Here is a 12,076-nt window from a genome sequence, read left to right as displayed (position 1 = left end):
CACCGTAGTGACTGTATCAGCGTGGGCCTGCCCTCTGCATCCTGCCCAGGGGGTACACCTTCCACTGTCCATCGAGCCACTCCACGACAAGGTCCCATGTCATCCTGTGAACCTGCTCTGCACCCGTGACCCTGTCCCAGTGCACTGTAAGTCAGCGGCTTGTGGCGGCAGGCCCGTGCAGGATGATGTGCATCCGGGCCACTGACTGTGCAGCACAAGTCATGGGGCCTTTATGGTTGTATGATTGTGTCCTTTACAATTTACACTGTTGGCGATTTCTGACTGTACCAGGCAGCCCTTGCCGGCTGGTGTGCACACACCCCACACACATCCAACACCGGTGTCACTCGGTAAGTATGCCTGCTAATAAATGTGGCCGTTCGCAAGTGCCCGTATACATTCACACCATCTGAGCAAGTGTGTCCGTGTGTTCATTGTGTCAGCTTGATGGGCACGGGCCCTGCAACATCACAGTGTGCTGTCTTTTGTGGCAGTGACCCTGGACATGTAGTCCCGCACCTGCCCCCCTGCATGCACAGTATCAGACCACAGGAGGTAGCACGTAAACCAATGTCTCAATGTTGGTATCATTTGGGGAACAAATACGATAGGCAAAATTGAGTTGCTAAGGATTAAATCAGCGTAGGGAGAAAACACAGGGAGACATGTATATGTGAGATTTCTGTATTTAGAAGTCCCTTAAAACATGTTGCACATATTCAACATCATATGTGCAATCACATGGAGAGCAAGCACTGCGTTACATTACTGGAAATGTAACCGAAAGGATACTGTGCACAAGTGCTCGTGAGAGTTGTGACGGCGCAAGTGACACGTGAAGTGGTGTATACAGCGGTAGTTGAGGGCGCAACAAGGAATGAAATAGTACAATAATTTTCACAGATGTGGGACAACCAAACAGTCAATGATAAATGAATTCCAATGAACAATGAGTAGGATGTCCGTAACATGAGGGCGCCAGGAGATTACGCTGTTGGAGTCGGCGGCGTTTCGGCCTGTAGAAATCTAGGCCATCATCAGGACTGGTTACATACAATTTAAAGGCAGTGCTAAGGATGAGAGGGAAACATATCTCAAGATGGTGTGGACCACGGAAGAACAGAAGAGAGGTCAAGTGAGAGGAAGACGCTTAGAACTAAGGACGCACACAGTGGTTTTAAGGAATGCAGGGGAGCGACGAGTGTAAAGAGCATGGGTTGAATCTATGGATGCCTGCGGTGGCCGCAAAGGGTTAGTGGCCGGCAAGGACGGAGAATGTCAAGAACACAGGGCGAGGTCAGGTGTAAGGAGCGATGAGTGTAAGGAGCGTGGGTTGAATCTATGGTCGCCAGCGGTGGCCGCAAGAATGGGGGGCTGTGTGTGTCCGCCAAGGATGGAGAATGTCAAGAAGGCATTGCGAGGTCAGGTGTAAGGGGGCTGATGGCAGCTAAGCTTCCCAAGCTAGGAAGCTTGAGGTGGGGCGTGCAGTGGGCGATGAGTCGCGAGTGGTGTGGAGGCCCGGGGGGGGAGAAAACACGGGTAGTGTGTAGGAACAGGAGGGCAGACGAGGGCACCCACCCGTGTTCCTGCTCTCCCATCGGCCCTTGCCCTTTACCTTTCCTCCCTTCCCTCCTCTGCCCTCCTGTTCCTACACACTTCCCTTGTTGCACCCCCCACAACCGCTGTATACACCACTTCACGTGTCACAGTGCTTGCTCTCCATGTGATTGCACATATGATGTTGAATATGTGCAACATGTTTTAAGTGACTTCTAAATACAGAAAATCCCACATATACATGTCTCCATGTGTTTTCTCCCTACGCTGATTTAATCCTTAGCAACTCAATTTTACCCCCTGCTTGCACAGGCTGCGTATGCTGGTTTGGCAGGGGGGGCAGGGTGTGCTCAGGACCTGGCCCGTTGCAGGAAGTGCGGTAAGTGTTTCTCTGTTTCTGGGGTGTTGTTGCCAGCAGGGCCACAGTACACAACGTTGCAATGTGGCATGTACCAGGAGGGCAGGCCTGCATATACGGGAACATGTAGGAGTGCTAGGACGCTCGGGGTCTTGGCACATGCATGCCAGGTGTGATGTGTATCAGTCTTGCGGATGCATGAGTCTGTTGCTTGGCCTCATTCGCAGAGCGATCCAAGCCAGCCATGGGCTGGACACCTGTGTCCACCCTGTCCGGACCATTGGCATACACCCAAGTGGGTGCACACCTTCGAAGGCCAGCCTCGCGGTGTCATTGGCATGGTGCTGGACATGCGCGGAGGGGCATTAGAATGGTGTCCCGTAGTAGTGCATGATATGCAACCGTGCAGCGCACACAAGTGTGGATGCCCGTGGCAGGGCGGAGCAGCTATGTGGCAATGTGACACACAGTGAGTCCGCTCATGTGCATCGTGCTGGGCATATCATCCATGATTCCCAGGGTTGCAGATGTCTGACCACACCCACGACTGGCCTCTGTACGTGTATGCATGCAGCTGGCGAAGTCACTGTAGGGATGAAAGGTCCTTTGTCTGTACTATCAGGTGGTAGCACATCTGCAGCTCCGAGTAGGAACTTGCATGTGCCCAGCACCCCCTGACAGGTATGATAGCATTTGCTTGCGACTCTCACACTACGCACTGCCTGGCATGAGACCAACGTGTACATATCCCACACGCAGTGGTCCATGGTCGTTGTTGGCGTGAGTGATATGGCCTTCACACTTACTCCCACCCCACCCAAGGCCTGCACCCGTTGCACACAGACACTGCTCATTGCACCAAGCTGTGCCATTTCATCCGCCAGACTGCCTCAGGGCAAGCCAGTGCAGCTTCAAGCAGAGCCACTGACGCAATGGCAGCCCATCCCGGACACATGGTCTACTCCAGTCACGTGGAGCTGTACCGTGCACGTCTGTTGCATGTACTGGGGGCACTAACGTTGGCAGTGCTGCCGAGCAGTTACCTTGTGGGCTTCCGCCTTGCGCACGTCACATGCGTGCAGCCTGTGTTCATTGTCGCTCGTGCATATTCGAGTGGTCCATGGATGTCTGCCTCTCCAACGTAACGGTAGCTGACCTGGATTTCGATGTGTGTGTGCGCCCCCTGTTGGACCAGGAGTGTCACCAGGATGACCACTTATGGCATGCATGAATGTTCGGCATGCAGCCTGGAAACTGGACCTGGGAGATTGCACAAATCGTCATGTGCAGTGAGCACATTGAGCCACTACCTGATTGGGCTTTGGTGCACATTGGGTCCAGTGGTTGGAATCAGCAAATCTGTCCTGGTCAGCTGATGGATTACGTCGACGTCATGTCAGATGTGGTGGACGACGATCGATCATTGGAGATGGTGGCCTACACAGCTGCACTCACATTCATGGACGAGTGACAATGTACCTGCAGTCACAACTGGATGTGAGCCATTGCACTTGTCACGACACATGGTTGCATGTTGTGGATATGGTCACAAGTCCTGAGACGACAGTGGACATGGCTACATTGGCCAGGACTCATGTTCCAGGCGCGGACAACCAACGCGGGTTGGCACTGACTTGTGATTATGAGGGAATCCCCCGAGACGGACATGGGCGCTTTCCTACGTTTCTCATTCAGACATGCTGCTGCATTGGTCTGCATATCGTGGCACTTATCTTGGCCGTACTGACTCGCACTTGTTGATAAAGTTTCCACACTTTCACTTGTCTCCAACTGTGTTGTGTCTTGATTTGTATGCCAATGTGTGTCACGTACTCACTGGCTCATTGCTATCCGTGCATTGCTACCCCATCAGGACTGTGTGTTTGTACTTGTGCATTATCATGTCCCTGTTTCGTGCTTTGCCAGATGTGTATGGCTGCTTCCCGGCCACAGGCGGGTGCACTTGTGTCCTGTGTTTGGTTGTACAGAAGTTGGTGTTTGTACCAAATTGTGTTCGATGTTGGGGTGCTCTGCTTCCTATGTGTGTGTGCTGCATTGTGTGTGAGATGTCCCTTCAGCTCTGATTTGGCTCACCCTTCTCCCTTTCAGGCAGTGTTGTGTTCACTTCTGTGCCTGTTCAGTGGTGTGACATTGCCGGGTTGTGTAACTTGGGCTTGGGCACCTGGTTGGTGTTGTTGCTCTTGGGCATGGTTTGTCTGCAGTTGTGCTGTGCTTAGTTGTGCATGTGTGCCATTGTGCCCATCTCCCCCCGTCCCCCAGTCCCTGCTGGTTCCTCTCCTTGTTGCGTCTGTTGTTTTGGGCAGTTTCTGGGCCCCTAGTCCTGCCACCATCTCCAGACTGATGTGGTGGACACCATTTCCTCCATGTCATCCAGCACCTGGTGTGGCGTAGGACTCACACCTCCGGTGTGCAGTGCTGCCTTCTTGTTGTTGGTATGTTTTCTTGTTTGTGCCTTTCACATCATTGCTGGAGTTCTGGTTTTGTGTCATTGTCCTCCTCCGCTCTCAGGCTGCATTCATCTTGTCCAAGTTGGCCTGCCATGGACAATGTTTTGTTGCCAATGGGTTTGGTGGAGTTGTCTGCTGCCTCGGGTTGCCTCCATAGGGGTTGGCTGTTGTTTTCTGTTTGGTCTGTCTTACTGTTTTCAGGCTTTTGTTGTGCTTATTACCTCATGCCGTGTGTTTCGCGGTCCTGGCGGTGCTTATCCCTGCTTTCCTCATCACGGATGGGATCATTGCATGTTTTCTGGTGTTCTGGTTTGTGTTTTTATCTCCGTCGGGGTGGTTGTATCGCAGACATTGGCCGCGTTTTCGGCGGACTATCGCATGGTACCGCCATGTTGTGAATTCCACGTTAATACGGGGTTATTTTCCCACAATGGGCTGCGATGTGTAAAGTTGCGTTAGCAGGGTTTGTTGATTTTTAGCACACGTTCTTGTGAATATACCCCTATAGAGATTAGTGATTGTTATGTTTGTATGAAATTACCAGCTTCAGTAGCAGAGGAAGTCACATATCATCATTTACGATTAACGTATGGTATTTCATGTAGCATATTGACAAGTTTATTTTATAAAACCGGAAAACTTCAATATTATTATTCAAACTTAGATGTAATATTTTCAGAAATTCCTATTCGAAAGAATATGACTCCAGATGAACAGTTCATGGGTGAATTTTTCTTAACCATAAAGTCAATAGATATAGCAAAGGCACACAAGAATAACCTAACATTCTCATTACGAGAGGAAGAGAAAGTGTTTTTGAATTTAGTTGAAGAAAGGAGACAGGATTTCCAAAGAAAGGCTGCAGAAAAGAAAACCATATACCACCATGGGCTGAGAAAGAAGGAATTTATACAGCTGGCAAAGCTCATGCTGCGATGTCCCTAGACTTTGCAAAGACAGGGAAAACCTGCCTCCATAGATTAAAAACAGACTATAACAATGTATTTATTGGTTCCAGTGAATGTGAACACATCTTCCTGATTCTGGGAGGTTAGGATTAAAAAGGGGAACAGATCCAGTATTTCCTGGTGTTTACTACGCGTGTGGAAATAATGCTTATTACAAGCTGCCTGCACGGTGGTACAGGAGTTGCTACTTCGGAATAGTATTTCCAAAGATATATCATGTCAAAAGAATCACTGGAAGCAATGAAAACACTAATGAACTAACACGAAGAAGGAGAGCTAGTTTTTCAGAAATAATAGGTGACATATTTGGTGCATTGATACCTTCAGTGGGAGTCATTCTTAATTCTGGAAGAATCTGTCAATTGTCAACAGTAGTTGATCGTCTTTCGACTGATACTGATGGAGGTGTCTTGATGATTAATGCAGAAATGATTTCAATTAGGTCTATGGTTTTAAAAAATCGAATTGTGCTCGATTTATATATTGGGCAAAAGAAGGCAGAGTCTGTAAAATGATGAAAGTGCAACATTGCTGCAATTATATATAGGGCTCCCGGTTTTATGGTAATTATTTATTTGCCATTTCCATCTGTATTTATCCATATTTCTTTTTTGGGCATTTTTTCTGTATTTATCCACATTTATTTTTGCCACAAGCAAAAGACGGGGCTACAGCTAGTATTTTTCCACATTTATTTAAATTGACAATGCACACATGGGCTCGGTTGTTATTGGTCAACACTATGCATTCATCTGAAAACTTTGCCACTTGCAGAATGTACCAAATATGTAAAAGTGCTATCACAAGCCATTTGTCTCAGAGCCTTGCAGTTTCTGTCATCTGCAGAGTACCACATCCTCTTCCCCACTGAACACCATACTGCCACACTGAGAGAAACTCACACTACCTTCAGGTGAAACCCAATTGTGCCTCACCAGCGCTAAAGCTGTCCCTGGCCATCACTATGAGGATTGATGTTTTGTGTGTGCAGAAGAGAACAAGCATTTGCAATGCAATAGGTCTCGCATTTACGCTAGTTTAAGCTATTGGCATTGTAAATGACAATGCCTTTTATTTATCTGTTTTAAAAACCAAAACATAAATAAAAGGCATTGTCATTTACAATGCCAATAGCTCAAACTCAAGTAAAAGCGAGACCTATTGCATTGCAAATGCTTGTTTTTTAAAGTGAGTGCATCAAGTAGGAGGACAGAAAAACAGACTCAACAAACTGTGAAAAAAGGTAGTAGAAGCTAATGTGTAGAAAACCAAGGGCATACTCACACACACGGTAAACGGGGCCAATCAAATGCTGTAAACGTTTGCAGTGAGCACGTTTGCAAACGTGGCTGAGCCTAACCACTTTACACTTATTTACAGAATTGAAAGCAACGTATAATATTTAAATATGTTTTCAATTTTTAAACAATATCCAAAAAGTGGATCATAAACAACTATACACTCAAACCAATCATCGTACAGTATCAAAACAGTATTGCCACTTAAACCTGAGAGCGCGCTCATTTTACTGTGGTTTACCTTGTATAATTCCACTGAGCCGCAAAATGAATAAAATAAAACTGTACTAAGTGTCAACGATGGCAAGGTATTATGATCGGTGAAGCCAGTTACTCTGTTACCAGGAGTGTTTAGTCTTTTTCAAAACAGTTTTAGATTGCACCAACAAAAACAACTTCGAATAACTACAAAACAAAAATATTACCACAACATTGTTGAAGTTAGATGATGAGTACACCAAAACAAGCAAGGTGAGGAAAATATCCCCAAAGGGCACAGGCTACACAGTCCAACGCCCCAGAAGTGGGCGTCGTGTCGTTATCACGGCGCATCAGGTCTGCCTGTGGCCTCTGAGTGGCACCAGATTAAGAAGGGGAGGGGGGAGGACAGCTAGCCCAAGGGGATAGTGAGGGGCCAATCCCTGGGAACCTGGGACGGAACGACTGTACATCGAACTCGGGAGTGAATGTTCCACCATAACCACTGTATTACCCCCCCCTGGACGTCATGCAGTCTTTATCCTCCACAGCAGTGGTCTCAGGCTTTCCACGCCACAACCATCAGGGCAATCATATGTCTTCGGAGCCCAGTCCCAGGTGCCCCAGGGTTTAACGCCCTCCCTCCAAGACACTTCCCGGAGAGAGCTGCGTTTGTCCAGTCTCGAATTGACTCGCCGACCCACTGGGAAAGCAGGTGCGCAACAATGGTGTGAATAGAGGCTCCTAATGGGACTCTGGCAGGGGCTCTAAAAGGGGCGAAATAACAACAAAGCCTCATTAACAAGCGGTCTTTCAAAGACCTGTGAAGTACTCGGGTGCGGCTGGCAGCTCTGTGTGCGCCCAGGAAGCTGTTTCAGCCCGGGCTGCCACGTTTTGTGTTACTGTAGGCAGGTCTGCTGGAGCACGTCAGCACAGCAAAATGCACTAGTATGTTCCCGTTTTTAAATATAAATACAGACAAAGGAAATCTTGTTTTCCGTCTGTATTTATATGTAAAAATCCATAAAAACGGAAAACCGGGAGCCCTAATTATATACCAGATAAAAGCACAGAAATCAGAGGGTATATGAAGAATATTACAATACTTCAAGAAGAATTGCAACCACTGGAGGTTGATAGTGTATGGGAGAAACTAACAAAAGTATTTCTTCAATAGTGACTTGGTTCACTAATGTGGGAAAAGGTCTTATAGGTCAAATAATCCTCCCATTAATTGGTATAGCAATAATAGTCTTAACAATATTAATATGGTGCAAAAGTTGTAGAAAAGGTAGGAAATATGAAGTAAATGGAAAAGGAAAGAAGAGAAAATATGAAGAGATTCAGCTGGATGAAATGAACGGAGAAGTATATAAAAGAATAAAAGATTTGAAAAAAAAGGATGAGGACAAGAATGAAAAGAGTGGAAAGGGAATTGAGATGTGCTAAAGTTGGCATCTGATTGGAATGGATAATTTTTGTGATGACTCAAAAATGCCATCAGAGAGGAGATTGATGGAGCAAGGACTCGTGGAAAAGAGACTTGCTTGAAAGCAATCCTCTCATGTAACTTCTAAAATTGTATTAACTATGCATTATGTAAATTAATACGCACCCCACTTGACATAAAAGACAGAGAAGCTTGCCTACGTGTCTTACTAATAAGTAACTCGAGCGAAGTTCTAAAATGGCAGCTAATGGGGAATCTGTATTACACATGCGTCAACTGCATCTACGCAGTATGAGGAGTTGTCGCTTGGAGGGAATATCTGGCGCATGATCAGACACTTTTAAAATGGCTGCTTTGAAGCTCACATGCTTTGCATCTGCTTTGCAGAAACTAAACTAAGCTATTTTACTAATGCTAACGTGGGAAGAGTATAAATGATTAAAGGGGAATAGAGTAGGTATAGGTGGTATACTGTGAAACCATTTATTTTTTAAATTAATAGTTGTCTTCCTGACTTTTCTATTAGTACTGATTTTGGCCTTTCATATGAATCCAGAGTCTATTAACCACCTGACCTCAGCGCATGCCCGATGAGACTGGGACGGAAGAGTGACGCAACTCTTGAAAACAGTCCAAGGACGCAGAAGATACATACCCTGGGAACCAGCATCGTAGTCCTCTGAATGAATAGAAAATATGATAACATATACTTTTGTGTCCAATAAAGATGTGAATACGGGTGGGAATAAAGATTTGTGAATAAAAATTAAGGGGTGGGATCTTTGAACAATGGACTGTTAGACTAAAGCAGAAAATAAAGTATGGTGTGGTGATCTTCTCCCCTTGTCTGTCCAATCAGAGTTAGTATTTTCATGATATTGAAACATCAATGGGTGGTACATGAACAGAGAATGGTATAATTGAGGTAGTCTTAGTTAGTGAGACGAAGATTTGCTGAATGCTGCAGAGCTCGGGATGCTGTCGGAGTGATTACAGAACCATCAACTTTAACAAATTAATTTAGAATAAGATCGCGAAAGAATCTCGAGGAGGAAGAGAGTGTGAGAGAGGGGTGCTACGCAAGCGTCGGTGCTAGAGAGGTCATTTATCATGTCCTGATTCCTGTCCTGAAGCCTTTGTCACATGATCTTTCCCGAGGGACCCTTATCAACTCCTTGGACAGGGGGTTGGTTTTCACACCATCCTAGGTAAATATATCTTCGCGAATGAGCCGATGTACTTTTCTCTCTATCCTCTCCTTTCCGAGCATAAGTCATTGCAAAAGATAATATATGTGTTTGATGATTGATTAATTGAATCTTCCTTCCTATGAGTAACGGAGACTGTACTGTACTTTGTAAGTGGTTCACATGAAATTAATTTAGATAAAGATTTAAAACTTTCCCAAGTTTGTGGTCATTTCAACAAATGTGAGAAGATTATTTTATGTCATTTCACCATTAACTTGTTCAACTAATGGTCCATCGACCAGAGGAAAGAACGCTTTGATCAGTTGAGAATAAGAGGTAACTAAACTTGAAATTTCAGCAATCAAACATAAATAAACTTAGACTCCAGCAGTTGTTACCAGGCTGTGTGAGTAAGTGTGTTTATGGGCCCAGGTGAGTATATGGTATTGGAGTACATGTTGCTGGTTCACCGCTGGATCACTACTGTACCTGTGCTCATGGGCTCATGGGGAACGTACACTTGAAGATACAGGACACCGGGCAGCACTTCTGGGTCCCTGGGCACTGGCCGTCATTTACGCATACGTCAGGATAAAACGTGAGGTTTTCGCAGTGGAAATCCTTTTGAGGGCACATACCAAACTTCTCTGTAAGTAAAACAAATTCACAACATCTCAAATGAGTCGATGATGCAAATTAATAATCACCACCAAAAACAAAATCGCCAACTGTGAACTTCATTTGAGAGCTGCACGATGTCTTCACACATAGATTTTCAGTAGCAAAAGCATCCTATAAATTCCAGAATACCTTGGAGAACGACAAGGACTTACTTGTTTCCTACGCTGGTTGAAATTACTAACATAGTAATTGAAGAGATGTGTACATCACAACACACACTCATCGCAGTCTCAGTTAGACACACCCCTGTGGCACGTATAAACAGTACAATACAATATTGTATTCATGGAATGCCTTACATATTCAGCTTCTTTTTAAGCATACTTTTTGTCATCAACGTAACGAATATGGTCAACTCAACATTTCATTTCTCACTTCTTTTCAGTCCCAAGAGTTGACGCCACTCCTCACTTTTCCATTGCCTCAAGTGATATTGCATGTTATTGTAGACATATTTTCAATATAACATTAATCATTGTTCTATCATCTCATCTAATCCTTCTCACCCCTCTCCTGATTGCAAAACTACTTATTTCATCACTTGTGGGTAGCTATGATGTTCTCCCGTTTAACTGAATCTGCTCTTCTGCTGATACGGCTCCCACAATCTCCACCTCAAAATACTTTGAATAGTAGCCAATGATCTTGAGAAGATGAGGACCATCCAGAAGAGTCTCAAAATCTGCATGGGTTATTGCCCATGGATAAAGTGGGATTTATTCAGTAATGATGGGAACTGGCAAATGGGGAACACTAGACGTTTGGCAATGAAGGCAAAAGCCCCACTGTGTTCTCCACAATTTAGTCTAAGCTGGGAAACCAGACTTTCTTCTTTGCTCTTGCTTTTCATAATTCACTGGATCAGGGAATGTGTAGGTGCATGCCTTACAAAAGACAGTCATAGGACAAAACAGCTAGCTTATGTTTTACGTTGTGTAGGGACAAGTGAATCTGCTGTGTGCTTCTGGCTTTCGGGTTTATAGGCCAGATACCAGAAGTCTCCAGTTCCCTTTTAGTTGCATGGATGGCAAACTGCAAAAAATCGTCTTGTTAGTGACTTGGAATTCTTTTAGTGACATTGGTATGTGAGACATTTGACTGACATATTCGTTCATTTCTGCATCATCTTTCATCTTATGGGATGTAACTGGCCAAGGATGTCTCAACAATTAGTCTACGGGGTTCTGAGTCCTAGTTGGTTGATTACAGAAAAAGAATATTCTTGAAACACAAGAATTTTGAGATGGTGGCTGAGAGAATAACCCACAAAACAGGGGAATTAGCGACTTGTGGTCTATGTTGACACTAAAAAAATGTCCATTAAGATACGGATGGAAGCGGCAACACCACCAGTGTATCACAATCTCCTCCTTTCAATAAGGGAATAACTGTGTTCAATCGGAGTTTGCACAGATGGCTGGTGGATACGCACCATACAACTGCCTCTGAGACCGCACTGCTCACAATCCTATTGAACTGCTGTTGACTGATAACTCTGTATCTATGGATGGGTTAAGATACTTGAGAGTTTTCTCAGTTGATAGAGCACCCTCATCCTTTGCGTTTTGGAATGCTACTTGCTGAGTTTCACTCCAGGCCCTGACGCTGTTGACTTTGTTAGTTTCTGTCAGAAAGGCAGAATTCTTGATGAACCTTCCATAGAATGCTACCACACCAAGAAAGCTTCTAACCTCAGATGGGAGGAAGTGCTCGCTAACTTGATAGTTTCCACTTTCACCAGGTCATGGGCAACTCCATCTGCTGAATACTAGTAGACATATAAATTGATGTTCTACTTTAGGTCTTCACATTTCTTTTAGTTCAGTGTGAGCCCACATCAATTTAGTCTCTGAAAAACAAACGTGAGACAAGTGTAATGTTCCTATAGTATTTTGGCATGTACCATAA

At 45.1% G+C, this 12,076-nt stretch overlaps 1 long non-coding RNA gene across 1 annotated transcript in view; it reads right to left on the bottom strand.

Annotated features, from left to right (window-relative positions):
- Positions 1-12,076, bottom strand: part of LOC146822231 (uncharacterized) — a 163,196-nt gene that overhangs the window by 34,586 nt on the left and 116,534 nt on the right. Inside the window, exon 2 of the long non-coding RNA XR_014963251.1 lies at positions 9,977-10,134. This is a non-coding gene — a long non-coding RNA (uncharacterized LOC146822231). The remainder of the gene's footprint in view (positions 1-9,976; positions 10,135-12,076) is intronic.

Source organism: Triturus cristatus, chromosome 6, assembly GCF_964204655.1.
Source record: "Triturus cristatus chromosome 6, aTriCri1.1, whole genome shotgun sequence".
In the NCBI taxonomy this organism is placed as follows: Eukaryota; Metazoa; Chordata; class Amphibia; order Caudata; family Salamandridae; genus Triturus; species Triturus cristatus.
The sequence above is the reverse complement of the archived record's forward strand: the minus strand, read 5'-3'. Positions and strand labels throughout refer to the sequence as shown.